The 27,996-nt window shown below is 44.6% G+C and overlaps 1 protein-coding gene across 1 annotated transcript in view; it reads right to left on the reverse strand.

Annotated features, from left to right (window-relative positions):
- Positions 1 to 27,996, reverse strand: part of CASZ1 (castor zinc finger 1) — a 460,564-nt gene that overhangs the window by 398,814 nt on the left and 33,754 nt on the right. Inside the window, exons 3-4 of the mRNA XM_081202878.1 lie at positions 16,687 to 16,832; positions 10,096 to 10,192 (exon numbers count right to left, since the gene is read on the reverse strand). The gene's annotated coding sequence lies outside the window, so the exon portion shown is untranslated. The remainder of the gene's footprint in view (positions 1 to 10,095; positions 10,193 to 16,686; positions 16,833 to 27,996) is intronic.

A 27,996-nucleotide genomic window follows, 5' to 3' on the forward strand; every position in this document is an offset into this window, starting at 1 on the left:
CTGGAGGGAGATTGCCTTAGTTAAAATTTTATTTCGACTAAGGGCTGGGGATGAAAAAGAAATAAACACAAGATATTAAGTATTAGGGTGACTTGGGTGCAGTGATACTGGTGTTTATTGCAGGTGCCTAATCATTAGAGAAACATGCACAACCTGTTTGCCCAGAGATCATAGCAGGTCAGGAAAAAATGATGCGTAGTATTGTGGGCAGTGATGTCTCTGCCATGCAGCCTTCGTAAGTTACTGGGAGGTTTCATAGAATCATAGAATTTTAGACTTGAAAGGGAACCCAAGGGTCATTATTCCAACCCCTTGCAAAGCAGGAATCTCTACTAAAGCATCCATGACAGATGGCCATCCAACCTTTGCTTAAAAACCTCCAAGGAAGGAGAGTCTACCACCTCCCAAGGGAGTACGTTCTACTCAAAATAGCGCTGACCATCAGAAAATTGGCTGCAACACAATTATTTTTATACATTCACACATGAGGGAAAATAACATTACAGTAGCAGCTACTTCTACTGCAAGACCCAGTATCAGGTCAAAGGACATGGGGAGCCCCTTTTGGGAAATGTCTGAAACTGAAACCCCCAAGCTTCCTCAGACCCATACACCAGGGGTAGGCAACCTAAGGCCGGGGGCCAGATGAGGCCCAATCACCTTCTCAATCCGGCACGCGGACAGAGCGGGAATCAGTGTGTTTTTACATGAGTAGAATGTGTCCTTTTATTTAAAATGCATCTCTGGGTTATTTGTAGGGCCTGTCTGGTGTTTTAACATGAGTTGAATGTGTGCTTTTATTTAAAATGCATCTCTGGGTTATTTGTAGGGCCTGTCTGGTGTTTTAACATGAGTAGAATGTGTGCTTTTATTTAAAATGTATCTCTGGGTTATTTGTGGGGCATAGGAATTCATTCATTTTTATTCCCCCCCCCAAAAAAATATATACTCTGGCCTACCACATGGTCTGAGGGACAGTGGACTGGTCCACGGCTGAAAAAGGTTGCTGACCCCCGCCATCCACTATGCTTTCTCATTTGCTCTTAGTCAGATACAAGCAAACACACATGGGTCCATCTCTCCTCATTCAGGTCGGTCTGCAACTCCCTGCCCCTTCCCTACGTTTACAGGGACTAATACGCTCTTGGTGGTGTCCAGGCAAACCTGTTGATATCCCTCCAGTTTGTGAAATTTGTTTTATCCTGTGATAAACATGTTCCCACTGTGGGGAGTTTTGAAGAAGCAAGGAGAAAGTAGGAGCTTATCCTGCACATTGGGAAATAGTTAAATCCCAGCAATGGGTCCACTATTTTCCCAGTGCCCCCCTCTGTAGATCACTCAGCATAATGGCTAATCCAGCATCACCACTCCTCCACAGAAAACCCCACTCCCTTGTGTGCCTCCTTCTCCTGGGGTGGGGTGGGGGAAACAGGGACCAATATGCACCCATGGCTTCTAGTCAGATCAATGTAGCACCTTTCAGTGTTCATTTGACCCAAGGAGCAGGCAACTAAGCCGTTCCTTAAGGCTGTCTCCTTGCAACACCAGAGGGGCCTCTTGGCTTATTGTTTTAAAGGCTGTCCAGAGGCTGTTTAGGTGAATCAGCGCATTTCTTGCGAACATTCCCAGAGGATCTTTCCACATGCGCCACAATCTATTTAGAAGTTGGCAAATGCTAATGCTCTGGGAGGTCCCAGAAGGACAGTCTTTGTACCACCTCTTCCAGCAAGAGAGAAACCGTCTAGCACACCGCTGTCTACCTAGCAGAGCCAAGTTGCATGAGCACGCACAAGCACCTAAACACTTGATGTCAGAACATGAGGAAAGGAGATAATTTTTCCAGAGGTGGTCTAGGGTCTTTGGGACTAGCTGGGCTGCAAGTGCAAGAAGAGTGAATAGGCTGTTTGCTGTGCAATGGGCAGAGGTGGGTGGGACAGGCTATTAACCTGCATAGGGTTCTGAGGTAGGGGTGTGGTGCACATTAGATCATTTGCGGCGGATGAATGGCGCAAATCATTTTATGAGCACATAGGGATGAAGCAACACCCCTTTCTTTAAAAGCAATATTCAGCTGAACTTCTTTCCTCACTGCCCACCCTGAAATCCCTCCACCTCTGACTCCCAATTTTTATGCGCCAGTACTGCCCTTAAACTCATAGATGAAACAGCCCAGAAATTAGCATTGCGTATTCCTTTTCTGCTGGAGCCAAATGCGGGTGAAAAAGAGCTTGTTTTGATATTTGCAGGAGCAAATTAATTTGGGCCTTCAGATAAGATCTCAGACACACCCCGATGACACTTACACCCCCAGCCACAAAGGCCGATAACATCATCGGCTGCCTTTGCTGCTGCTGCCTTTTTCGCCCGTTTCTAGGGTTATGAAATACATATTTTGTATAGCTGGCTAATGCCAAAGTTTCAAAATCCATGTAATTAAGATTAATTTAAGAGCTGCATTGGATCATCTTGTGGCATCCACCCATTAATTAAAGAAACACTTTGAATTTCAGGTGCCTGCCTTAATATTTCACTCCGTGCTGGCACAGCCAAAGTGAACAGCCAAGGAAATAAAAAATGCCCAGGTGCACAAAGCAGGGAGTGATCAGTAAAGAGGAGGCTCTGTACTCCTGGGAGACAAGTGCCCTCTTCTGGACAGCATCTCATGATGGGGGAAGAGAACTATTCACACACACAGGCCTGTCTCTGTCTATCTACTGGTTATGGAGGAAGCCCAACTAGGGACTATAATATGCTGGTTATACAGAAAATTAACTGCAGGTTTGGCAGGCCTGAGGGAAACCTGTTTTTTTGTTTTTTGTTTCCTTATCGGGCTAAGGCATGGGGGCTTTGTTGTGGTCCAGCCTGAGTCAATGAAGCATGAGATTCATCAGCCACTGAGGATTTTCAAGTGTGGCGCATCAAAGAAACCACCGTTTCCCAGGAATAAACTGGGATTGTCAAACAGCCCGGGCTCTTGTCCTAACAGTCTGTTGACCAAATCAGAGGAAACACAAATTCCATCTGAGCCATGTTTGTTGTACGAGCAAAGGCAGATTGCAGGGTGTCAGATTCCACTGCAACTCTCTATGAATGCTTTCTTTTCTAAAAAATAAAAGCACTCAGTGTATGCTCATGGGAACACTAGCCTTGTGGCTTTCTGTATTCATAGGGATGCAGGAGGATGCCTTGTACTGAACTGAAGCATTACTTCATCTAACTCAGTATTGACCACACGGACAGGCAGCAGTTCTCCAGGGTTTCAGATGGGAAACATTCCCAGCATCTACCTGGAAATGCTAGGGATTGAACCCTGGGATCTCCTGCATGCAAGGCACCATGACAGTGATGTATTGGTTTTTGGTCACCCCAGGAACAGGGGTTTTTGTAGTGGTTGCCATAGGTGAGATTCAGCTCAGATTCTTTTGGACTGAAGAACATTACGGGCAGGAGACCTACCACTGACCTACAGCCCTTTCCTAAAAATAAGGCAAGAGTCTACTTCTTTTGGCTCTGAATAAAGGGCTGATTTAAATAAAGATCAGATCCAGAGTCAGACCCAGTGGCACCTCATCTCGTTTCACTGCTTGAGGTAAAACAGGAAGTGCCACCATGCCCTGTCCTGCTGCCACTGTTTCTCTGCCTGTCTTGTCGCCTCCACCACTGGGACAGAAGCAGCGCCGTCATTGGCACCAATTTCAGGTAAGATTTTGCCCAATTTGGGAGAGATCTCACTGAAATTGTACGAGACCTTGCATACTCCACAAGATCTTGCACATTTTGGGCCGTGATTTCAGTTGAAATTGATGATGGGTCTGTGCTGGAAGTGGAGTCAGTGGGACAGGGAGGGGCTGCTGCCTTGAGAGCTTCTGCCGCCTGAGGCAGCCGCTTCAGCCTGCCTAATGGCTGAGCCAGTTCCGATCAGACCATTGGTCCACAGAGCTCAGTATTGCTGACACTGACTGGCAGGAACTCACTGAGGTTTCAGGCAGGGGACATTCCCAGTCCTACTTAGAGATGCCAGGGTTGAACCTGGGGCCTTCTGTATGCTCTGCCACTAAGCTACAGCCTTTCCTCTAAAAAATGTTCATTTCCCTTGGGAAAACATAATAGGCCGCGAGACAACGTATGCATGAAAAACCACAAAGAGCCACATGTGTGTGGCTCAAGATGGGCAGACATATGGCAGGGGAGAATGAAAGCATTTTCCCTCCCCCCACTAGCTGAAATGGTACAAAAGTGTCAAAAATCTTTTTCCAGCTTGTGTGTGTGCCTTTTGGATTTTGCAGCTACTTGGGGCTATTTGTTCTATGTATTTTTTATCATCTGTTTTACTCTCGCTGGAAGAGGGAAAAATACACAAGTTCTACATACAATAGAACCTCTACTTACGACCGCCTCTACTTGGGCCCAATCCAAGTTGCGACCACGACAGACCCGGAAGTAAATACCGGGTTTGCTGTAATTCACACATGTGCAGAAGCGTGCTGCCGCCGAATGTGCCTGCACACAACAGCGGTTTTACCAGCGACCCGGATTGACTTACGGACGGACCTCCGGAACTGATTATGTCCATAAGTAGAGGTTCCACTGTAGTTGGAGGTGCCATCTTTCTGTGCTCCGTTTCCTGTCATGCCACCGGACAAGTATTCTATATAAATCCCCATATCCTTTTTTTATTGCCTCCTGCTGGCTGTAAGAGGAACTAGAGCATTGCACCCTCTCCCCCCGCCAACCCAACACCCACATTATGCTCCTTGGTGTTCTCCTTCTTTCTCATTGAGGCCTTTCACACATTACAAAAGCTCTGTATGGAAAGCATTTTCACACAGGCACAAGCTCACCACAGGCAGACCACCACATGCACACTGCATAGAGTGAAATATGGGAATGTGCAACTGTCACGTGTTCAGGTCTACCTGAGGGTGGTAAGCTAGCTGACTCGAAAGCATTCTCAGATTTGTAAATAGCCCAGGATTAGCAATGTAAATGTATCCAGGTTTTTATAGTTCAGCTTGCTCAATGCTGGGAGTGAAATTATGATCCTCTTCCCATTCTGCCTGATGAAGTGTTCTGCAAAGCCGAATGCTTGCTTTCTCCGGCACTAACCCAACCAAATGTATAATTTTCCTTGTCTTGCACTCATACTCCTCCTGCCAAGTACCAACTTTTCCTGTTCTGACCCACGCAGTCCATGAGGCAGTCCACAAATGACCCCAAAGCTAGACTGGACCGCAAACCTCTCCTTCCCCCTTCTGCTCAGTGTTGCTGAGGAACCTACACTTGCTCTGCACTGTAAATCTGAAATAGCAACAGAACAGTTTCCACCTTGGCACCTTGAAGTGCACCTGGATTTTAAAATATGCCACAGGCCTCTGCAGCAGAGGCGGACTTTGGTAAACTTTGGTAATATGGTGTCCTGAGCGAGGCGAAAATTTGGCGCACTCAAATGGCTCTTCTTAATTATGGATCTTCTCAATTTTAAACTCTCTCAGCTCAACACCCTGTGTGGGGTAACAGCCTGTACCTCCCTGAATCTCACACTGTCTGTGGTGGTCCTGCTACTTCTCTGTTTGTTAGACTTTGCCAACCTCTGAAGTTGTTGAATGGACAACTGCTGAGCAGGCAGTCCATGGCAGCCTCCTGAGCCTCCTCAGAATTTCAGCATTTCAGGGGGTCATCTGTGTCACTTGTCCCTAAATCCTGCCCTGGCTTGGTACATATGAAGCTATTGTGCTCTGCAGTGCAGCAAGGCAAGACCCAACCAAAATGGGACAGGGCTCAAAGGGGGAACAGAGCTCTGAAGCTGCTCCAGCAAGGAACAAGCTGGAACTGATTCCATACATAGCAGCAGTGCCAGGCATAGCCTAGTTGTTAGCCCCACCTGTGCTGCAAAAGAGGCTGTTCTACTTGGAGAGCCTAGCCTCTTTCAGTAGTCTTCTACTGTGATGGCATACCCTCCAACATTTTTGTCCCCCAAATCGGGCTGCCTTCCGTTCCATTGCTCTGGTGCTCACCAGCGGGTTCGTGCCAGTGCGCTCACTCACACCAGAATCCCGGACCAAAAAATTGGACATTCCAGGATGCAAACAGAAGCTAGGATTGTCTTGTTATTCCGGGAAATCTTGTTTAAAATGGGACACTTGAGAGGTATGTGATGGAGCAGGAGAGACTCAGCTCTTCCTGGGTCTTTGGTAGTGGAGCTTTCTGAGTTAGGGATGCCACTGCCCTCCCTGCTTTTCTTTCAGAGTCCTCACCCACATTTCCTGAAGATAAGGAACCCAACCCAGCCATGATGGAAGCTGTCTTAGATCAAGTCAGGTCACTTGTTCATGGATCCCAAGACTGTTTCTACTGACTAATAGTGGTCTCCAGGACCTGAGGCCCAGCCTTCCTCAGACGCTCTTGGATCCCAGTCTTAGCCTTCCGCCAACGCAAGAGAAAGGTCAGAAACTAATCTTTCTATGTCCAAATAGGTGCTCAGCTACGTAGCTGAGTAATCTTCCACCATCACACATTTAAAGCACCTGCATCCTGGGTGATCCCCACAGATGCAGCCTTCTTCAAAGCAAAATGCCTCCATTAGGCGCACCTCTTCACCTAAATCTGGGGTGTGGTGCTGGAGCTTCCCCCTTCTTCCCGAGGTGTCAGTGTAGCTCTACATGTGTTCTCATTCTTGGGGAAAATGTTCATGATTATTTCATTTTGTGGCGGTAATGGAAAATACATTTTAGTGCTTGTGTTCCACATTTGCAATTCATGTTCCCATACATGATTACATTAAGTCTGTGTTCTGTCATTTTTGATGAATGTAGCTTGTTTTCCGTAAAAAACAGACCCTGGGATGGAAAGTGACAGAAGTGAAGCTGTAACAAAGGATGATCAATTTTTCATAGCCACGCCACCATAGGCAAGAGGAAGTCCCTTGGAACCTCAAGGGCGGCTTAGGGAGGGGGGGGGAAGGGAACTCCAGTCACACAGAGAAGTGTGACCCCACAGCTATCCACTGCAGTGGTGGAAGGACAATAATGGGGTGGCGATGGCTGGTGGTGACGCCTTTTCTTCACCGGAGGTTGACAAACTGCCTTTTCATTATCAGTTCACTGGTTCAAATGTCACTCCTGTGAGTGGATTTTGCATTATCCGATTGACCTTGGCTCTGGGGAGAGAGGCGCTAAGCACAGTGGTGGGGCATGTGTTTGGCATGCAGAAAATCCTCTGGTTCAGTCCTTATCATCTCACTACACAGGATACTGTGTAGCATAGCTGGGGAAAGCCTTGCTCAGATCCTTGGAGAGCCACTGTCCAGTGACGAGAGTAAGTAGGATTGGGCTGGAGTGACCATCAGCATCACTAAGGGTCAGAGTCTGAATACAGGCTGCATACACACTATTTAAAAGACATTTAAAGTATGCACCCCCCCCAAGAATCCCGGGAACTGTAGTTTACCCCTCTCATAGCAACAATTCTCAGTACCCTTACAAACTACAGATCCCGCAATTCTTGCCGGGGGGGGGGGGCAAGAAGGTATGTGCTTTGAAGGTATGGTGTGTATGCAGTTTAAAGGCCAGAACTTTAATTTAAATCAGTTTTTGCTTAAAATCAGATGGTACTGGGAATGCGTTAGTGCAACCTACATCAACAAGAAGGAATATATGAATGACAAAGTATTCTTCCCTGTTTTCTCATCTGCATTAACCAGTGCACAAGCAACATAACATGTGAGGGCTGACGCAAGATTTGTTGCAGGCAAAAGTTTTAAATATTTCCTAATGCACATCACCCTCCCGGCAGTACACACATGTGGTTGGATTGAACTATGCCCAACTCAGAGTGGACCCACTGAAATTCAAGCACCAAAGTTAATCACGTCCATTAACGTCATTGTGTCTACTCTGTGTAGGCCATGGACTTTCCTAAAACGCAAATCCCTATGCTGCCCTTGCTGTGACAAAGCATACTATTAAAATTGCTCTGTGCTATCACCTGAAGTATCCAGAGTTCCAGGACATAACCCCCAAATCATTACAAAACAGAACCTGAGAGGCTTGGCTTACCTGAGATCTATTTCTCAAATGATTTGCCAGATAAAATAAGTAATAACAAATGTCCTTTGCCATCTGTTGTAAGGAGGCAAGGGAAGAGACCACACATACCTCCTTGGGACAGCTGAGAGGCACCACCACAGAGAAGGCTCAAAGGCTGCTGTTTGTCAGGTGAGAGTATATCACTACATTTTGGAAAGTCACCAAGGATTTGGGACTGGGGAAGGCTGATGCAGAGATATGTGCTACATTGAAATAAATTAAATAAAGCTTTCAGCTAGCATGGGACCTGTGAAAACGCGGGCAGCGTCTGCAGGTTGTTTCCATATAGGATCTCTCATGCAGGGCCAGCCCTATCATGAGGTAGAGTGAGGCAGCCAACTTGCAAAGCAGATTGCATGCATCATTAAACGGTAGCCAATTGCGAGTCACACCATTCTTCCCCTCCCCCTTTCCCCTTGTGCAAAGCTTTTCACATTAGGTGAGTTGATTGGTTTTAATCTTGGTGCTTTATATAGCTCTAGCTTTGAGAAGAATATTACTGATATTGCTCTTTTTAATTATGTTGTTATAAATTGTATTAAGAACATAAGCCAAGCCTGTTGGATTAGGCCAGGGGCCCAAATAGTCCAGCATCCTGTTCTCACTGTGGCCAATCCGATGCCTGTGGGAAGCCCACAAGCAGGACCTGAGCACCAGAGCCCTCTCTGCACTGCCTCCGACAGTGGAGGCATTTTATTATATTGCTTGAATTTGGATTTTAACTTTGCAGGCCCTTTTACCCAAAAGGTGGTATAAAAATATGATAACACAATTATCCCAGATACATGCTGGCTAATTTTTGATGGTAAAGAAAAGACACTGTGCATGCTCAGAGACACTATTTTCTTTTGCTATGAGCTGAAATACCATTGCAATTTTCCTCTACCAAGGACCGCTTTGTATATGTATTTGTATTCGTGCACATACCAAAGTTTGCATGTGTATCTGTGTGTGCACCGGACAGGGTGAAACAACAACAACAACAACAACAACAACAACAACAACAACAACAACAACAACAACAACAACAACAACAACAGCTTATTTGTATGCCACCCATTTGACTGGGTTGACTAGGTGGTTTCCAGCAAATTATAAAACCACAGTAAAACATCACACATTAAAAACTTCCCTATACAGGGCTGCCTTCAGATGCCTTCTAAAAGTCTTTATCTCCTTGACATCTGATGGGAGGGCGTTCCACAAGGTGGGCACAACTGAACCCACTGTGGTGGTAGGAACTGCCTTGCCTTCCTGGCTTGGGGATTGTCACTTGCTCTGACCCTGAATCTGATCCAGGGAAGAGCGCTTCTGGATGGGGATTACTTTTTACCCAGAACAAAAGAGCCAGATCTCTTGATTGGACATTGACTTTAAGAATGGTAACTTTAAAAAACCTGTGCTTGAGCTCAATTGTCCCTCCTCCCTCCCATTCCATTTTTCCTTTTGTGTCATGCCTTCTTAGACTGTGAGTGCAAGAGCGAGGAATCTCTTAAGAAATGATTTTCTTGGTAAGTTGTTCTAAGAGCTTTATTGGCTCTCAGAGGGGAGGGTATAAATGAAATAAGTAGGTAAAGCAAGTAAGCAAGCAAGTAAATATCAGACTCTAAAATTACACATGTCTTGAGCCAAACTCTGAATGACACATGTGCATTTGAAATTGCCATTTTTCTTAATGAAAGACAGTGAAAATGGTGGCAAGCTTTTCCTAATTGCCATGCCCATGTTTCCTGCCGGAAAACACAGTTCTTTATACTGATGCGTAAGTGTGTGCATTTTGCCCTGTGCATTCAAACCCAAGTGAGAAGTTGTCCCTCAGAGACCCAACTAGCTTACATGCGGCAGAAGACCAGATACATAAATGCAGATAAGTCTCATTTTCATTTATAGAGTTATCTTTCTTGTTAGCCACCCCCCACCCTTTTTGGTCTCTTCTATTAGCTTTAAGATATGCAGAAACAAATATATAAATGAAGTTCATACTGAGATTTGAAAATAATAGAGATTTTACCTGTGCAATGCCAATACTTGTACGTAAGACGTGACATGGCTCAGTCAGGGGATAATGGCGGTGATGTTTCTGACACGAGATATCAGCTCCGTTAAACCTGTATGAAAACCATAAAAATAACAATGAAAGAGACTGGCTTGTAAGAAAAAATATTAGGAAATTATAATGAGGAGTTGGAATATGAGCATCAGATAGAAGTGGGATTTAAGATACTGATGGATGGCTGAGGAAAGGCCACATTTGTAGGTAAAGGTAAAGGACCCCTAGATGGCTGAGTCCATCCAAAAGCCGCACTATGGAGTGTGGTGCGTTTGTCCACAGAGAGCTTTCCATGTCATGTGGCCAGCATGACTAAACCACTTCTGGCGCAACGGAACACCGTGACGGAAGCCAGAGCACATGGGAACGTCATTTATTTTCCCACTGCAGCGTACCTATTTATCTACTTGCACTGGTTTGCTTTCGAACTGCTAGGTTGGCAGAAGCTGGGACAAAGCAATGGGAGCTCACTACCATCGAGAGGATTCAAACCGTCGACCTTTCAATCGGCAAGCCCAAGAGGTTCAGTGGTTTAGACCGCAGCGCCACCCATGTCCCTTCACCACATTTGTATCACCTCCCCATTCCCCCAAGAAGTTCAAGGTTGCATACAGAAGATCCAACTATTGCCCCTCTGTCCCAGTATCTACTCTAACTGGCAGAAGCAACGTTGAGAGTTGGACCTACTGCTGAACTATGTCCCCACCTCCTGCCTCATTGGAACTAGTTTATTTCAGGCCCATAATAACCCTGCAAGGTAGTCTGAAAGTGACGTATCAGCCTGGAATCCCAGGAAAGTGGAGGATGTTTGTGCTGTGTCCTGTTGGTATGGTGGCAGCAGCACTGGCCCTTCTTCTGATAGGAAATGCTCTGCTGGGGACAGGGGACAAAAAATGGGGGTGGGAGGAGTGAGAAATGTCCCCATTTTTATCTGAGGAATGTTGGAAGGTAAGCATCCATTGGTTCTAACCAGCACAGCCAATGGTCAGGGATGATGAGAGCTTGTAGCCAAAGAACCTCCAGAAGGCACTAGGTTGAAGAAGGTTGAATTAGGCTGCCGTAAACACTTGGTGGGACCTGCCTTGCACTTGGTGCATTTGCTCAGTGCTGCCTACACTGGCTGGCAGCAACACACCAGAGTTTCAGAAGCCAGGTACTTGAGATCTCTTGCAAAGTAGGCGCTCTGCCACTTACCGGTAGCTATTGCGTAACAGTTACACAATTACATTCGCAGGCAGCGAAACAATGTTGAAGTGGTTCTTTTCATTTTTGCAAAAGCTGAACTGCAGCAGACCAGAAGCAGTGCTGCCCACGACACATTTGGAGTGGGCTAAAAAACAATGATGTAAAACATAGCACAAGAGGAAGGCCGTGTGCCAAATTTTACCATCGCACAGGACACCGCTGAAATTTGAGAGCCCAAAGTCTGCTGCTGCCTATGGGCAAGCATGCCAGAGTCTGGTCAAGAAACATTCTTCTCCAAGCTTCCTTCAGTGTCTATTTGATAAAGACTAACGTCGCTTTTAAAGTAAATATTAAAGCGGACAATGCTCTCCACTTGCTTTGCATTGAGTCGTTCTTTCCCTTTTTATTTCTTCCCCCGCTCCCCAAAATGTGAGTGAGTCAGCTTTTGCCTCTTCCCCCAGCAGCCTCTGGCTCTAATTCAGTTTAAGGACTGTGACCTTTGACTCCTTTTTACTATACTAACCTGGCTAAGAGAACACTTAGTGATTTATCCATGATCTACAGGGAGAGAATCTGGATGGGGCAAAGTAGGGGAGGAGGATGAGAGTGAGAGATAGTGAGGGGTTGGGGAGGGGGGAAGGAAGGGAAACAAACTTTCACATAAAATTATGGTATATGGATAATTGAGAAGTTTAAAAACATGAATCTAATTGTGCTGTCCCTGGAGGAGCCGATATTGAGCCCTCCTATAAAAGGCTTGGAGTTACCCAATGGTGATTTATTGCTAAATCCTAGTATTTTTCAATACATTATAGTTTTTAAATTGTGTTTAAATTGAGTGTAGAAGAGCAGAGGCCATTAGGAGATGCAGAAATGATGATTATATTTAAATATTCATGCACGCAGTACCTTATTATTGAATCTGAACACTAACAAAATCAATATTAAGTGCGGTTTGACATGAATTTATTTATGAATTTCGACTCTCTAAGTACTGTATTTTTTCACTCAAAAAATGGTGGGTATAATGTAGTAATGATATCAAAACAGAGTGTCAGAGAGCATTAGCCGAGGAGGTTATAAACCTCCGTATTACGGGGCCCCGTGCCGCCCTCAAAAGTGCTTAGTGCACAAAACCAAAATGCTTTTTTTTATTTATTTGAAACACATAAACACGCATGCACGCACGCACGCACACACACACACACAGAGAGAGAGAGAGAGAGAGAGAGAGAGAGAGAGAGAGAGAGAGAGAGAGAAATAGGAAGGAAACTCTTGGTTGGAAATTGCACTGCAGAGGTTTTTCTTTGCTCTCAGGGCTAGCACAAAGAGGGGGGCAGGCTGTTCACCATATAGATTTGGATAAGGTGATGATCTGGATGGAGCAGCGGGGAGGGGGTAAGATGTGATGGGGGGCAGGAACAGAATAGGGACTCAAGCTGTCAAAGAAAATTTAAGTGATAAGCCCAGCCTGGCCATGGGCAAACAACTGCCAGCTGTTTCTGGATGGGAAAAGGTCCTTTCTGAATCCAGTTTGCCCATGACTAGCAGTTCATTGTCAAGAAGAGCAGCATCAGGATGGTCTGGGTTTTTTGCTGATTTTTTGGGAGGTGGCTTAACACTAATTTTTTTAATGTTATTTGTGCAGAGGCTTCTTTTTAAAGCATTACAATGGTACCTTGGGTTGCAGACGCTTCAGGTTACAGACACTTCATGTTACAGACTCTGCTAACCCAGAAATAGTACCTCAGGTTAAGAACTTTGCTTCAGGATGAGAACAGAAATTGTGATCCGGCGGCGTGGCGGCAGCGGGAGGCCCCATTAGCTAAAGTGGTACCTCAGGTTAAGAACAGTTTCAGGTTAAGAATGGACCTCCAGAACGAATTAAGTTCTTAACCCGAGGTACCACTGTACATACTTTATTAGTTTTTGTGTAGCTGGTTTGAGGCCCCAATACCTAATGTAACACCTGTCATAACATGAACTTCCTTGAGGCATCAAGGGTTATTATCCAAGGCCCTTCTTTGAGTCTCCCCCCAAGAGAGATTTGGAGGATGGTGGCAAGCTTTCCAGTTGTGCCCTCCATCCACAGAAAGCTCCCCTCAAGTGCTGACAAGAAGAGATTTCAGGGGCAGCTGAGCAAGAAGCAGAAGTTCAGCAGGTGTAGCTACACTTATCACTGTGTTTCCAAATCAGGAAAAGCGGTTCATGTTGAATTTCTACTTGCTACTCAGCAGTTAAAGTCGCAGAAACTATGCCTTCAGTTTGACCAGCATGCAGTTCTTATTTATTTAATATACATCTACACAGCTGTTCGAGAATGAAATTCTTCCCAAGGCAGTTCATATAAAATGCAGCAAATAACATTTTAAAACATCTCTATATACAACATCGTATTATTAAAACTAGTAATCCAGAAGAAAAAAACCACCAAAAGAAGGCTGCACAATCAGATCCCTAGTCGCTAATAGTTTCTGGAGGCCAAGGTTTAGGTTTATAAACCGGTTTAAAAATATTCAGGGATAGGGCCTGAATATCATGTGGGACCATTTCCCAGAATTGTGAGGCCATTACTGAAAAAAGCCTTGACCCGTGTGCCAGCCTAACCTTTGCTAGTGGGCATCTCAACAAGACTTTAGACTGACAGTAAGAGCTGTTCGACAGTGGAATTTGCTGCCAAGGAGTGTGGTGGAGTCTCCTACTTTGCAGGTCTTTAAGCAGAGGCTTGACAACCATATGTCAGGAGTGCTCTGATGGTGTTTCCTGCTTGGCAGGGGGTTGGACTCGATGGCCCTTGTGGTCTCTTCCAACTCTATGATTCTATGATTCTATGATTCTATGCTCTTAAGGCACAGGCAGAAAAGGGTGCTTCTCAGCAGGAGCATGCCCATTGATGGCTGTGCCAAAACAGATAGCAGAACAAAGATGGTTCAAAGATGAGTCACATATAGGCATGATGGTTTGGCACTTGCAATCACTGCTGGTTCTGTGCCACAGTTGTTGTGCTGAAACAGCTGGCCCATTTGGACCAGAGCGAACATTAGTCTGCACAGGGGCTGACATAGTTCCTGAGTGAATGAATTGTAGGTGCCAGGCGCATTTTTGCCCCATTCCCCTGGAATAGCCCTTTGAATCCTGACACATTTTCCTGTGTTTTCCTCCAGTTGGCACTTAAACTTTTGATGATGGCTGCTAAAATGTTTATTCTGGCCTCTAGGGCAGTGGTTCTCAAACTTTTTTCTCTAGGTCACATTTTCAGAATAAAAATTTCCCTTGCACCACAACAATTTTTTTATTTATATGAAATAGGTTGGAAAACAAAAAGAAACAACTCCTGCCAGGGCCTGATTTTGAAAAGATATCTATTCCTATTCTGCAAGTTAAATAAAATTATCTTGATGCTATACAGTGGTGCCTCGCAAGACGAAATTAATTTGTTCCGCGAGTTTTTTCGTCTAGCGAATTTTTCGTCTTGCGAAGCACGGTGTCGGAAAAGTTTTGGAAAAGCTTCAAAAATCACCAAAAACCTCAAAAAAGGCTACCACACCGCGTTCTATGAGTTGCTCCTCGAAGTCAAGTCGCAACTGTATTAACGGTGTTAAGAAAAAGGAAACAAACTTGCAAGACGTTTTCGTCTTGCGAAGCAAGCCCATAGGGAAATTCGTCTTGCGAAGCAGCTCAAAAACCGCAAAACCCTTTCGTCTAGCGAGTTTTTCGTCTTGCGAGGCATTCGTCTTGCGGGGCACCACTGTACTACAATGAAATGCTTAAATGTTTCTTTGATTGTCTTTGAATCTTCCTGCCACACTTGCCGCCCTCTCCTGCCCCACCAATGTGGCGCACCACATCCTTTGAGGACCACTGATCTAGGCAATTGAAAAAGGTCCTAGGTCAGCTCTGCCTCCTGCCAAATGAAACAATTTTTGGAAGTTTTAGCTTCCACACAGACACCGATACTCAACAAAGCTGCAAATCTTCCAAGTGCGGCTGCTTGAAACTGAATTGCTGCTCAAATGCATCTTTTCTCTTGCAACCATTTCCTCCCTCCCTCAGCCCACTTTTCTTTTCTCTTTCTATTTCCCAGTGCAGCTCCATGGGCTCTTAATGGATTGGCAAAGGTCTTGGGGGACTCTCAAAGTGACACAGAAATGCTTGTAAAGAATCCCCTCTTGGAAAGAGTTTGATTGTAGAGCAGTGACACAAAGGGGGATCATGCTGTGTGCATGCCACAGGCAGCTTCTGGCCGGGGCAAAACAGCCATGCAAACAGACCTCATTAAAATTAATTCCCTTTTTCGTTTTAATTTGAAAAGGAGACCTCGAGTATAGCAATCCCAGCTTGGGTCACATGGGCAAGGCAGGCAAATTGCAATTCCAATGACCATGCTTTGGCTGCCATGAAGATGGTGTGGAACCCATCACTACACCATTCAAGCTATTTAGGGCAAGGGTCCAGTCTTTAGATTTGTGCATAGCCTAGCACTTGATAAGGGACAGCAGGGTTGTACTCCAAGATTTGAGATGGTCTCAGCTCTCATATGCCTGGCTAAAATAATCATTTTTTTTTAGGCTCTGTGCAAAATTTTCATCTCTGAAATATGAGTGTGTGTGTGTATAGGAGGCAAAATGTTTCATGGCAACTTTCTGCTGCATAATTCTGCCCCCACCCCCAATTTGCACCACCTGTTCAAATTGCAAGGTACCTCTTTCTCTAATCTTAATTAATTGGTTTACATTTATATACCTTCCATCCAACCACTTCTCTGGGCAGTTAACAATAAGATGCAATTTACAATAAAATCCTCTGCAATTATTATTCATATTATTTGCACATTCTGCACAACCAAGGGAGCCCAGTTGTGCCGTGTCATCACACTGTCAATTAGACTTGGCCTCATGAAAGCATCATGAAGCTGAATCAGAGTGGAGGCCATGCTTCCTGCCCTCACTCTGAATAGGCATCTTCACTCTATTTCATAGTCCCTTCCCCTTGAACAATTGCCGAAATGTGTGCCTATGGAATTCATTTGGCAAAGGCTAAATTTTGATGTGAAATGCCCCCCCATCTCTGTCTTATATTTGGCTTAAAAAGAGTGATGTATGAAGTTTAGAGTTGGCTGGATAAAGCATGAGAAGAGGCCTCTTGCTGGCAGAAGCAGCTTCTATGATACTTCTATTTAAAGGGGGATTGGAGGATAGGTCTATCAATAGTCATTAGCAATGGTTGCTCAGTGGAACCTGCATATTCAGAATATTCAAATTTCTGGATGCACCCAGGATGTGGATGCTTCAGTGAATGAGTCAGATGTGTTACAGATCCCGTTGGTCTTACTTACTTACTTACTTACTTACTTACTTACTTACTTACCTAGCAGGGGAGACACCATGATCATGAGAATGGTGAACCAAGGAGGTCAGGAGAGGTTTCTGGGAAGCAGAGAGTAGCTTCTTACTACTTCTCAGCAGCCCTGCCTGATTTGGAAAGGAGCCTATTTCAGATTTTAGCCACTATCCCTGTAAAAAAAAAAACCAACAAAAAAACCAACCACCTTGCTATTTTCCATATCACTCAAGCTTGGAGTGAATTCTTCAGCAGAAGTTCCCTGACTTGGTGGCTCCTTCACCACAAAAAAAAATCAACCCCACTATATTTTCAAAGCAAGCCCGACCACTTAATTCTCTCCCCCGCCCAAGTGCCTGTATCAATATTTTAACATGAGTGTTACGAAGAAAATTGCTTCCCCCTCGCTGCCCCACTCCTAATTTCTGCCATTTCAACCTTGTCTCTTTTCTCTCTCTCATTAAATCAGTGTGACGAGACTTTATTCCATTCCTTAACTAAGTGAATATCCCGGAAATTTAAAATCCCCAAAGCACAGCGACCAGATTCTGAAAGCTTCCAAATTACACAGAGAATAAGCAGCCTCAACGGAATCAGATCCTTCATGGCTTTTAAGTGGAAGTACAGGCAGGCGCCTGCAAGTGACAAAATCAAGGAAGAGTCAGCCAAAGAGGTGGGAGTCAGGGGTGGGTTGTTCTTTGGGGGGGGGGGAGGGAGAGGAGGAGGAATAACTCCCCTGGAGTAAATGTGCTCAAAGTAGGCATGGGTGAACATGCTGGTTTCCATTTTTCTCAGTTTCTAATTTTTCCCCATCTCATGTTCAGTTTTCCACATCAGTTTACAATCCCCCCCCAAAGGTCCTCATGAAAATTCAGCAGCATTTTAAAGCGTATCTATCCTAATATGCACATTTTTGCGCGACATACAAAAGCTGCACAATTTTGCAAAGCTGTTTTCCCTGATATAAAGCATTTTGGGATATCATTTTCACCAATGTATGCATTTTTGTACACATTGCCTTTTTCTAGAGAAATTGTCTGGAAAAATGCGGAAAAGAGCGACTTTAGAAGTATGGCTATGTTTGTGTCTGCCTGTTGTTTGGGAATGCGTGAATTGTGTAGGTTTCCATGAAATGTGAACTGGATAGAATTGCTCCCCCCTCCCTAGTTACGACTGGGAGGCTGGCTGCATTTTGCAGTTCTGAACAAACATCAAGGTAGGAATCATACTGGGCTGTTGTGAGAATTACTATGGATGCAAAATGACACATTTTGATCCTTTCAAATTCATATCATATGGGGAAACTTTGGTCAAAGGTGGCAAAAATGTTTAGTATTCTGCCACTTAAAAAATAAAATCCACGCAAGGCTTAAATAGGGTGGAGTAACTTCCCCAACCCAGTTAACATGGAGATGGGGAGTAGGGAAAACACACATACCTCTTTTCCAGTAAATCGATGTATTTGCTCTAATTTTATTTGGATTATAAAAGGGAGCCTTTCAAAAAGTGCTTAGGAGAGCAGAAAGGGGAGGGGAAATGATAGGGGTGGCATTCACGGTGAGCATTACTCTGTCTGTATTAAGAATCCCATCCTCACATTTTATTGTTACTGTCAGCCTGCAAAAGACAGTGCTTAAAACAAAATAATACATAATGTATTACAGGGGCATAAACATCAGCAGTCATTTTTTATCTTAAAAAGAAAATGCAAAAGCAAAAACAAAAAAGCAACACACACACAGCACAACACAACCACCATAAAGTATATGGAAGTAGCAAGCTGGAGGAGCCTTAATATAAATGTTGGCCACTAAGATAATCAAAAAGGTATTAGAGGAAATGATGGAATGAGAGACTTGCAAGGGTCTCCACAGCATTTTAGCGGCTGCCCTTCTCATTACTTGGCGTGGGATGAGGGAAGGAGATGGTGAGAAAGGGAGAGCTGCTGTGAAAGGGCCAAAGACCTTACAGGAGAAGAGAAGCAAACGGGATTGTTCTTGGTGTGCCCATTTATTTAGGAAATGCATGATGCCTTTTATTTATTAATTTAATCCTTGATAAATTATTCATAATACTTAGGATATGACGAGTATCCAGCAAGATACATGGGAAGGGCCCCAGACTGGTGGGGGATTTTTTCACTGGCATTTTTTATGTGCATGGATGTGATGGGACTGGTACCCACAGCAGTTTTATCAAGATATGAGTAACAGCACCTCATTCATTTATTCATCTTTAACGGAAAAACAACCGTTTGCGGGTGTATTTGGGAAAACACCATTGACACGGTGATACTGCATTAATGGTGGATTTATACTGGACCATCCGCATATCATTCAGCTTTCTTAGCTGTTCTGTGATGCTTCCCCGATGTCGCCGCATTATTGCTGTCTAAAGGGGCACTCTTCCACTACAGTGCAACAAAAAGTGAAACCAAAAAGATAAAATAAGCTCAAACGTTTCTGGTAAGAATAGATTTCAGCAATGAGTTATGGGGCACACTCTGGAAATGAAGCCATGAATTTGTCCCCAAACTTTTGCAGACACAAATAGTACCAAAAGTGGGTACGCGTTTATCCACTGTGACACAACCATGAGTAGAAATAATCTTGAATGCACAATTTAAAGGAATTTTGAAAGGGCCCTAATAAACTCTAACATAACAACAAAAGTTACAAGTTTGAAGCTGAGGTTGCCAACATGCGTCACCTAAAAATATTGTAAAAAATTCAAGCATATTAAGAGACCCCACACTCAGGTGAACGGTCTGTAGGAACTCGGCAGGAAGGTATAAAAGAATCCTGCTAAGGGGGTTTACAGACCTGTGTGCAGAAAACATCTGTGGTCTTTGTTTCTGAATCAGAAAACTGCTGGAGTGGATATGTGCCTCTGCTAAAGCTGCCACACAGTTACTGCAAATCTGCAAAACAACAGCAATAGCAAAGGCTGGGGGAGAGGGGCAACTTACTGTGTGTCACACATTTAAGCAGCTGTACCAAACAGGGAGGGACGCAGATGGCGCTGTGGTCTAAACCACAGAGCCTAGGGCTTGCCGATCAGAAGGTCAGCAGTTCAAATCCCCACGACAGGGTGAGCTATTGTTGCTCGGTCCCTGCTCCTGCCAACCTAGCAGTTTGAAAGCACGTCAAAGTGCAAGTAGATAAATAGGTACCACTCTGGCAGGAAGGTAAATGGCGTTTTTGTGCACTGCTCTGGTTCGCCAGAAGCAGCTTAGTCATGCTGGCCACATGACCTGAAAGCTGTACTCCCTCGGCCAGTAAAGCAAGATGAGAGCTGCAACCCCACAGTCGTCTGCGACTGGACCTAATGGTCAGGGGTCCCTTTACCTTTAGCTTTACCAAACAGGGAAAGGAGCACCTATTAGGCTAGGGTGTGCGCAGTAAGTTATCTCAGCTTCACCCCAACTTGGCCCCCTCCAGACATTGTTAGATTACAACCCCTATCAGCTCCACACAGCATGGCCAATGGACAGAGATGATGGGAGCTGTAGTCCAAAGCATCTAGAAGGCACCAGGTTGAGGAAGGCAGAGCTTGCTGGTCCTTGAACAGAATGGAAGCTCTGTTGAGTCCTAGTGAGACCCAGGCACAGTAGCTATCTTTGAAGGGGGAGGAACAACACACAATAATGGTGGGATCTGAAGGAGCCTTTTTGTTTATTTATTAACTTTATCAATAAACTGTCTTTTGATGTATGTGAAGTAGCACCTTGAAAAAGTGCAAATACGTTATGGAAATGTTGTGGCCAGCTTTTACAGGTAAATAGGGTGTCAGCAAGGCAGAAATAAATGCAGAGATAATAACGAAAATGCACCCCTGTACTCTCCATTCCATTCTGCAGCTGTTCATTATTATCGGTTCTTCATCGCCATCATCATCGTTGCAACAAGTCTACAAGGTAAGTCACTAGATAACAGTCTGATTTTACATATAGTAATTGAGTTTGCCAGTGCTTCTGCTGGTGCTTCTGCCACTGCCAATTAAAGGAAAGAAGAGGAAAGTACGTGGAGAGGAGTGCTTTTGATGCTGGATGGAGGCAGAAGAGATGGGTGGCAGGAAAAGTCAGGTATTCCTCTCCATTGAGTACCCTGAGCCTTTTGAAAAAGTTGCCCATCCTCGAAAGTGTGTGAGTGTGTTGTGGCACTTGCTGTTATCATTTAAATAAATGGTTTAAAACAAAAAGAAACGAGCAAAGGCAGATGAGGAGTATGAAGAGTGCTGGCTTTCCAGAGTTCAGAGAACGGATTCACTGAGGGGTGGTGGTGCTTTTGTGCCCTGGATTTTGGGGGCTGGGACTGCTGTCTTTTAAAGCCATTCTAGAGCAGTATGCACTGATTGTGCCAATTCTCTTTGAAATGCAAGGAAGTTTAGAGAGTCTGCAGAGCCTGGGAACGCAGTAAAAAGAGGGCTGGTGGGCCCACCGGCAAGATTCCTCTTTCTACATGGAGAATGTTCACGTTAAATATTTCAGCTGACATCTGGATCCAAAGCCCTCCAAACATCTGGATTCCAGCCCTCACTCCCTTCGTCTCCACAACAGTCAGTGAGTACCTTTCATTTTCTACCATTTCCAGGTGTCCTCTGGGAAAGGGGGAGTTTTATTTGCCGTTTCCGAACATGGTAGCCTCAGCTTTGTCACTTTATATTATAAAGAATAATGTGGCGGGGCCACAGAGGACATATGTAGGGGACAGATTGAGCCTGGACAAGTACTTTTTTGAGGGAAGGGAGGAGGAGGAATGTATGTCAGGAGGAAGGATGGAACCCAGAGGGAATGTAATTAAAGAGCCCAGAAAAAAATGGAGCAAAAAGAAGACTATATTTTGGTCCTGTTATAGATATTCAGCCTATTGTTTCCAGTTCCAGATTGTGTGTGTGTGTGTGTGTGTGTGTGTGTGTGTGTGTGTGTGTATGGTTGAATTCTGCACTGGCATGATATAAATTTTATACCACAAAAAGCTGAATTCTCTGGCTTTTGATATTATTCAAACTGATTGCATTTAGCACTTCAGTGCTTCTTTACATGTACTAATTGTGCTCTGCTCTTCAAGGGGAGGGGGAAATAACTTCAGGAACCTTCACTAGCGCTCTATCTGCCTCTGTCATGACTGGCATCCACTTCCCATTCAGACCAGCCATTGAATCTTCAGCAGCAGGGATGGAACAGCATCTTCAGTCACATCTGGGGGCAGCAAGTTCACTTAGAAGGCACAGAGCAGTCCATGGGGCACGCACAACTTTGTCCTCCCAACACCTTGTTGCTGCTTCCCTGCCTCCGTCTCAGTACCTGCTGCCCGAGGCAAATGCCGTACTTAGCCTAATGGAAGGACCGGCACTGACCTTTGTTCACAAAATCTTTTCTTCAGCCACCGCCCTCATGTCTGAGGCTTCAGGAAACATTGGCCACACATTATCAAGTCCACATTGGAAGCCATAAGGGCTGAACACTTGCTTTAAAAAACAATGATACTGAGATTCTCCGTACATGAAATTCCATGCCCAATATAAAAATCTACACTAATTAATTTTATTTATATCCCATCCTTGCTCCTAGAAGCTCAGGGTAATGTCTGTGGTTCTTCCCACCCTTCTTAATCCTCACATCAACCCTGTGAGGAAGATTAGGCTGAGTGAGAGACAATGACTGGTCCAAGTGAGGGCTTCATGACTGAGGATTTGCATCTGCTCATCCCCAGCACAGGACTGAGCCTGACACACTAATAACTATGATATTCCACTGCAAACAAATCCTTGATTATATCCCTTATCTTGAACAGCACACTGAGATGTTCCTTCTGTTCTCTACAATATTGCTTAATCAAAGTAATCATTAGTTTTATGTGAGGAACATTTGGACATGCAGGATCTTGTTTCAGTGCTTGGGGTTGGACTAGATGATTGTTTGGGTCACTTTGTTCCCACAGCTCATTCGCCACCCAGGCTTTCCAATAAATAAGTAAAGTAAAACTGGGTATGCAGAAAGAATGCTAATCTTAACCAAGCCGGTGATCATGTGAACCTGGTGTACTGGTCTAGTGTACAAGACTTAATAAAAATTAAAAGGAATGAACTAGCCAAGTAGACTACAGCAAGGGCAACTCAGAATGGAAGGAGGAGAAAAAGAAGAGAAGGAGCAACAAGAATTGAGAGCTGCAATCACTGGTACCATCTCCTCTGCCCACCACAACTCCTTCACTGTATCTGTTACCCAGGGTCTTACGATGGATTTTCAGCATTTTAAGAGCCAACCTTGGTTGAAAAAGCCATTTCCCCTTCCCGGGGAGATGACATTGCGGGCTGGTCACAAGCCCAACCCGTGCGCACGGGGCGGGATAGCCCCTGCGCTATTGGGAGTCCTTGGCTGTGTCATCCCTTGAGCGGACCAATCCAGTCGGTCAGGGGGCATGGCTTGGGTTATTTAAACTGCACATGATTGAGGACTCACCCCTTTTCTGCTTCTTGCTCACTCAGTTTCATGTGTCTTTATTCCAACATCTTGGGAGGGTTTGGGGCCTTGCCACGCAAGTGAGTGATGGTAAACACATAAACAGTTGGGCAGAAAGTCTGGCTCCAGATTACTGTTCAGGTTTGCATTTCACTGGTTCAAAATGGTTAGTATCCTATATACCAGGGGTGGGGAATCGTTGCCAAATTACAGCTTCCATCAGCAAGAGCCAGTGATCATGGCTGGTGAGAGTTGCAGTCCAGCCATGTCAAATTCCAGCCAAAGGTTCCCTACTATATTCTACAGGTGCTGCATTAAAAGATTTTACAGTGAATCCTATTCGATCTCCCATCCCAGCTTCTCTGATCCATAGGCCATGTACTGCCCAAATTAGGGATGGAAAGATCAGCCTATTTTTATTCCCTGTCAGATTCATATGTATCTGGTCATAAGCCTGTATTTTTGTTTTGCAAATATATGTGTGTATTACAGAAATCACACACACACAATTGCATTACAATTGTTGTTTTTATTCTACTAACCCATTGTAAAAGGTAAAGGTAAAGGATCCCTGACAGTTAAGTCCAGTCACAGACGACTCTGGGGTTGTGAAGCTCATCTCACTTTACAGGCCGAGGGAGCTGGTGTTTGTCCACAGACAGTTTTTCCGGGTCATGTGCCCAGCATGACTAAGCCACTTCTGGCGAAACCAGAGCAGCGCACAGAAATGCTGTTTACCTTCCTGCCACAGTGATACCGATACCTATTTATTTGCTTGCACTTTTTGGCATGCTTTCAAACTGCTAGGTTGGCAGGAGCTGGGACTGAGCAACGGGAGCTCACCCCGCTGCGGGGATTCAAACTGCCGACCTTCTGATCGGCAAGCCCAAGAGGCTCAGTGGTTTAGACCACAGCGCTACCCGCATCCCACTGCTAACCCACTGTATAAGGTTATATATGCATGTGATTTCCACCACCACTACTCCTTAGCTCTGGCTAATTAGTAATCAGTGGACAATTTTAAAATTGGCATGCTGCGTTTAAATTAATCAATCCCCTCCCTTTTGGAATAGGTGGTGAGCCAAGACAGCTGATCTCAGAGGTCCTTCTCTTTAGTGTAACCCCCTCTCTTCGCCCAAATGATTAAGGAAAAGCAGGAGGAGGGGGTGATCAATGAAATAAGGCTTGCTCTCCTCATAATCAAAGAGTGCTTCCACACTAGATATTTACTCTGGAATGGCCACTCCTTGTTCAGTCACTTTTGACAAGGCAACTCTATGAATTCATCATCACACATCATATTGTGTTTTCCCCTGCTTTTGCATTGGTTGCTTTGTCCATTTTATCACTGGCATGTGCCCCCCCCCCCAAGTTCCCTAAATGGGAATACAGCTCTTCAGCAGAAAAAGGGCCCCACTCTTGCCTTAGCACTGGTCTTCTCTCTTTTTAAAGAGGCACTGTTTTGACATGTGCAGCGACATTTTGGTTCTTCAGCCCTACTGCTGTGCTGCTGCACGACACGATTACATTTACAGTTGGCCCTGTTGCCACAGGATGCCAATGTTTTTAAAACCAGATTTTAATTTGCCCCAAAATGCTTTGTCACCTGCACTGAAAAAATTAAAATATCTGCACAAATAGTGATTACTCGATCGTGGTTCATTTATTTGCAAAAGGCTGAGGAAAACGTGTGTTCGCCATGCAGCAATTGACTGACATTTTCCCAAAGAAGTTAAACAACTCTATGATAAATTACGATTAAGTGCTATTGCATGAATTTTTTAAAAAATGTATACAAGAAAGCATTTTAATGCAATGTTTTAAAAACAAGTCTTAAAGTATGCTTCTAAAGTGTCATGCTCAGGCGCATCGTTCCTTACCCAACCGTAAGACCGTGGTGCACCAACTAATGCGAACAGAACACAGTGGGAGGTAGAATTCCTTCTATTTCTGATGTTCTCACTGTGAGTGCTGGTTGCCGGTGTAGCCAAAATGGCACCACACAAGAGAGAGGCTCTCACACAAGAGAGAGGCATCAGCAACCTTCAGGGAACTTCAGGGTTTGCAGAACTGCAAATATTCTTTTGGGGAGAAGAACTTTTGGGGAGAATTGGGGGTGGTGGGAAAGAGGTGAGAGGGCAAATGCAATGGAGTAGCTGGAACTCTAACCAGCAGCATTCAGTGCTGCAACATTTTGTTGCAGGCCCCACTGCTGCAAGGAAAGTGCCATGCCAGCCAAAAATGAGGAAAGCATATAGCTGCTAGCGGAAGTAAAATGCCTGGTTTGGAGTAGTGTTAAAAGCCCCATTCTGGGAGCATCCTCAGTATTTACAGATCAGTCTTGTCTACTGATCAACTGCCAGCTATCTACAAAGGAGACTAGAAAGTTCTTGAAAAGTGTCTTCTATCTGTCTACAGAAGGGTTCCTGGTGCCACCTAGTGCTGTGATAGAACAGTGCAGTTCTTGCAGGCAGCATGAGATAACTGTAGATGCAGTGGGCTTATTCATACTAATACTAATAATGTTATCATTTATAGAGATGGCAATAAATAGTTCATAATTTATACGGCTTCCATGGTTCCCGATGCCGCACAATCGTTAACTTAATTGTGCTTACTTCCCTGAGACAGACCATGGGTTTCAAGGGAGTTGGTTGGAAGTGGTTTCAAAGAGCTTCTGCTTCCCATAGTGCAGATTTACCTATTTTTATTTTTGCCCCCCTGCTCCCTATGAAAGAACAGGTTTCGGAAGCAGTAAAAAAAAACCCGGTTCGAGCAGAAGTAAAAGTGCGGAAAGTGCATACTATACAAGGGGCTGTGGACCCTGGGTTGTATCCCATTTTAATCTAACTCAAAGCAGACCCAGTGAAGTTGATGGACATGGCTAACTTAGGTCCATTCATTTCATTGGGTCTACTCAAAGTAAAACTTAGTTGGATGTAATCCCTCTTCCAAACAGTCTTCAGTCACCGGGAGAAAATTATCTTCTGTCTCCGGCTGCATGACGAACAGAAATTCAACTGGTGTATATTTCCCCAGCATGGAGATTCAGTAGTTGGGGGGAAAATGGTCGCATACTGACTGTGGCATAGCTCTTAAAGAGCCAGAACCTGAATGGGGAGGGTGGGTGGTGGCAGCAATACTCTCTGCCGTAATAATGGCACCAGTTCTCTCTGCCGTAATAACAACTTTGCTGTCCGGTTTACATACAGGTAAGGGATTGATTTTGCCACCCAGCACAAGCCAACAGCAGTGTTAAGATTTGTGCTCTGCTCTTCCAAGCCTGAGTGGTTCCATCATAAGTTATCCCCTTCCCCCTTTTGCATTTACAAGTTTGTCCCATGAGATGATCCGTGTTCTGCCTTGGATATCTCTGTTGCCCAAGGTGCTCAAAGAGAGGAACTGGGGAAGAAGGAGGGAAGGGAAGGGAGAGGCAGGGAGTTGTGGGTTAAGGAAATAAAGTTGAGAATAAACAGAGAAAAAGGCCAACTTCGGCCATCTCTGTACCTTCTTGACCCTCGTCCATTGTGGGGCAAAAGGTCTTTGCCTACAGGAGGAAGTGGGGAAACAACAAAGATGCTGAGTCTGGAGGGAGGTGGGGAGCAGTTGAGGCAAAGGGTGTAATTATCACCCAATAATCACACCTCAACTGAGCAAGGGAAATGTCACTCGGCAGGGGCGCTAATCTTCCCGCCTCCCCTTCTCTGGCATGTCAGGGATAGAAGCTAGCAGTTACATGGGTTATTAGGGAGGGGGACCTCCAAGGAATTTGTAAATAAGTGATACTTGGAATTCCGTGCTCTAGAATCTCACTCTGTCTTGGGCCACATTTAATAATCTCTTTGTAGCTGGGAAGAGGTAAGCCTAATCATATCCAAGGTCTTTCTCATTAATTCAAATATTTTGTGGGGGCAATGATGAAAGCCAAGGGGTCGTTATTGTAAGCCACCCATAGAACTTTGCTATTGGGTGACAAGTAAGAATGATCTCTTGTATCCAATGCTAGTCCTACACAGAGTAGACCCACTGAAATTAATTGGCACAACTAATTTAGGCCCACTAATTTTAAAAGGTCTACTCTTGGGTTGGATGTAGCTGAATACAACCAGATTATCAACATCACCATATAGATTTCTTAACTGCAGTTAACTATGAGGTTGCAGGGTGGGTTGCAACAATGTAAAAATACAACATAAAAATAAATTAAAACAAATTATAATATAAAGTAGATCCTTAAAAAATGCTGATGATGGACTTTGGTGCATGGACTTTGGTGAAGTTAGTACATTTTCAGATCAGCACTGGGTGGAGATTATATCACATTAACTCCAGTGCAACCATGCTGAAAAAGATTCCCTGTACACCACTTAAGCCAGTGTGTTGCAGAGTGTTGGACAAGGACGTGTCAGGCCAGGATTCGTATCCCCACTCGGCTATAAAGCTCATGAGGTGTGACCATGCGACAGTCACAGCCTCTCAGCCTAACCTGCTTCACAGGGTTGTTGTGTGGGGGGAGGTAAAACAAGGTGGGAAGAGCCATGAACACTACCTTGAGCTCCTTAGAGAAAAACGTGGGATATAAATGCAATAAATAAGTAAATAAATGAATAAGAAAGTGGTGCCTTAATGCTGCAGGCAGTCCTTTAATGGGAGGAGGAGGTCTTGGTTGACCTTCCTAGTTCCTCCTTTCAGAATATTCTGGTGCTGCTCTTTACAGTGATGAAATTTGTATCCTATCCTTAAGGAGCAGAACTATGGACATTTCCCCATGAGCAGATCCATCGGCAAGGAGCTATGGATGGGTGATATTGTCAATGCTGGTTTCTCCCAGTTTCTAATTTTTCCAATCTTAAATTCCATTTGTATTTTTTAAG

The sequence above is a fragment of the Podarcis bocagei genome, assembly GCF_964188305.1.
Source record: "Podarcis bocagei genome assembly, chromosome: 7".
Classification (NCBI taxonomy): Eukaryota; Metazoa; Chordata; class Lepidosauria; order Squamata; family Lacertidae; genus Podarcis; species Podarcis bocagei.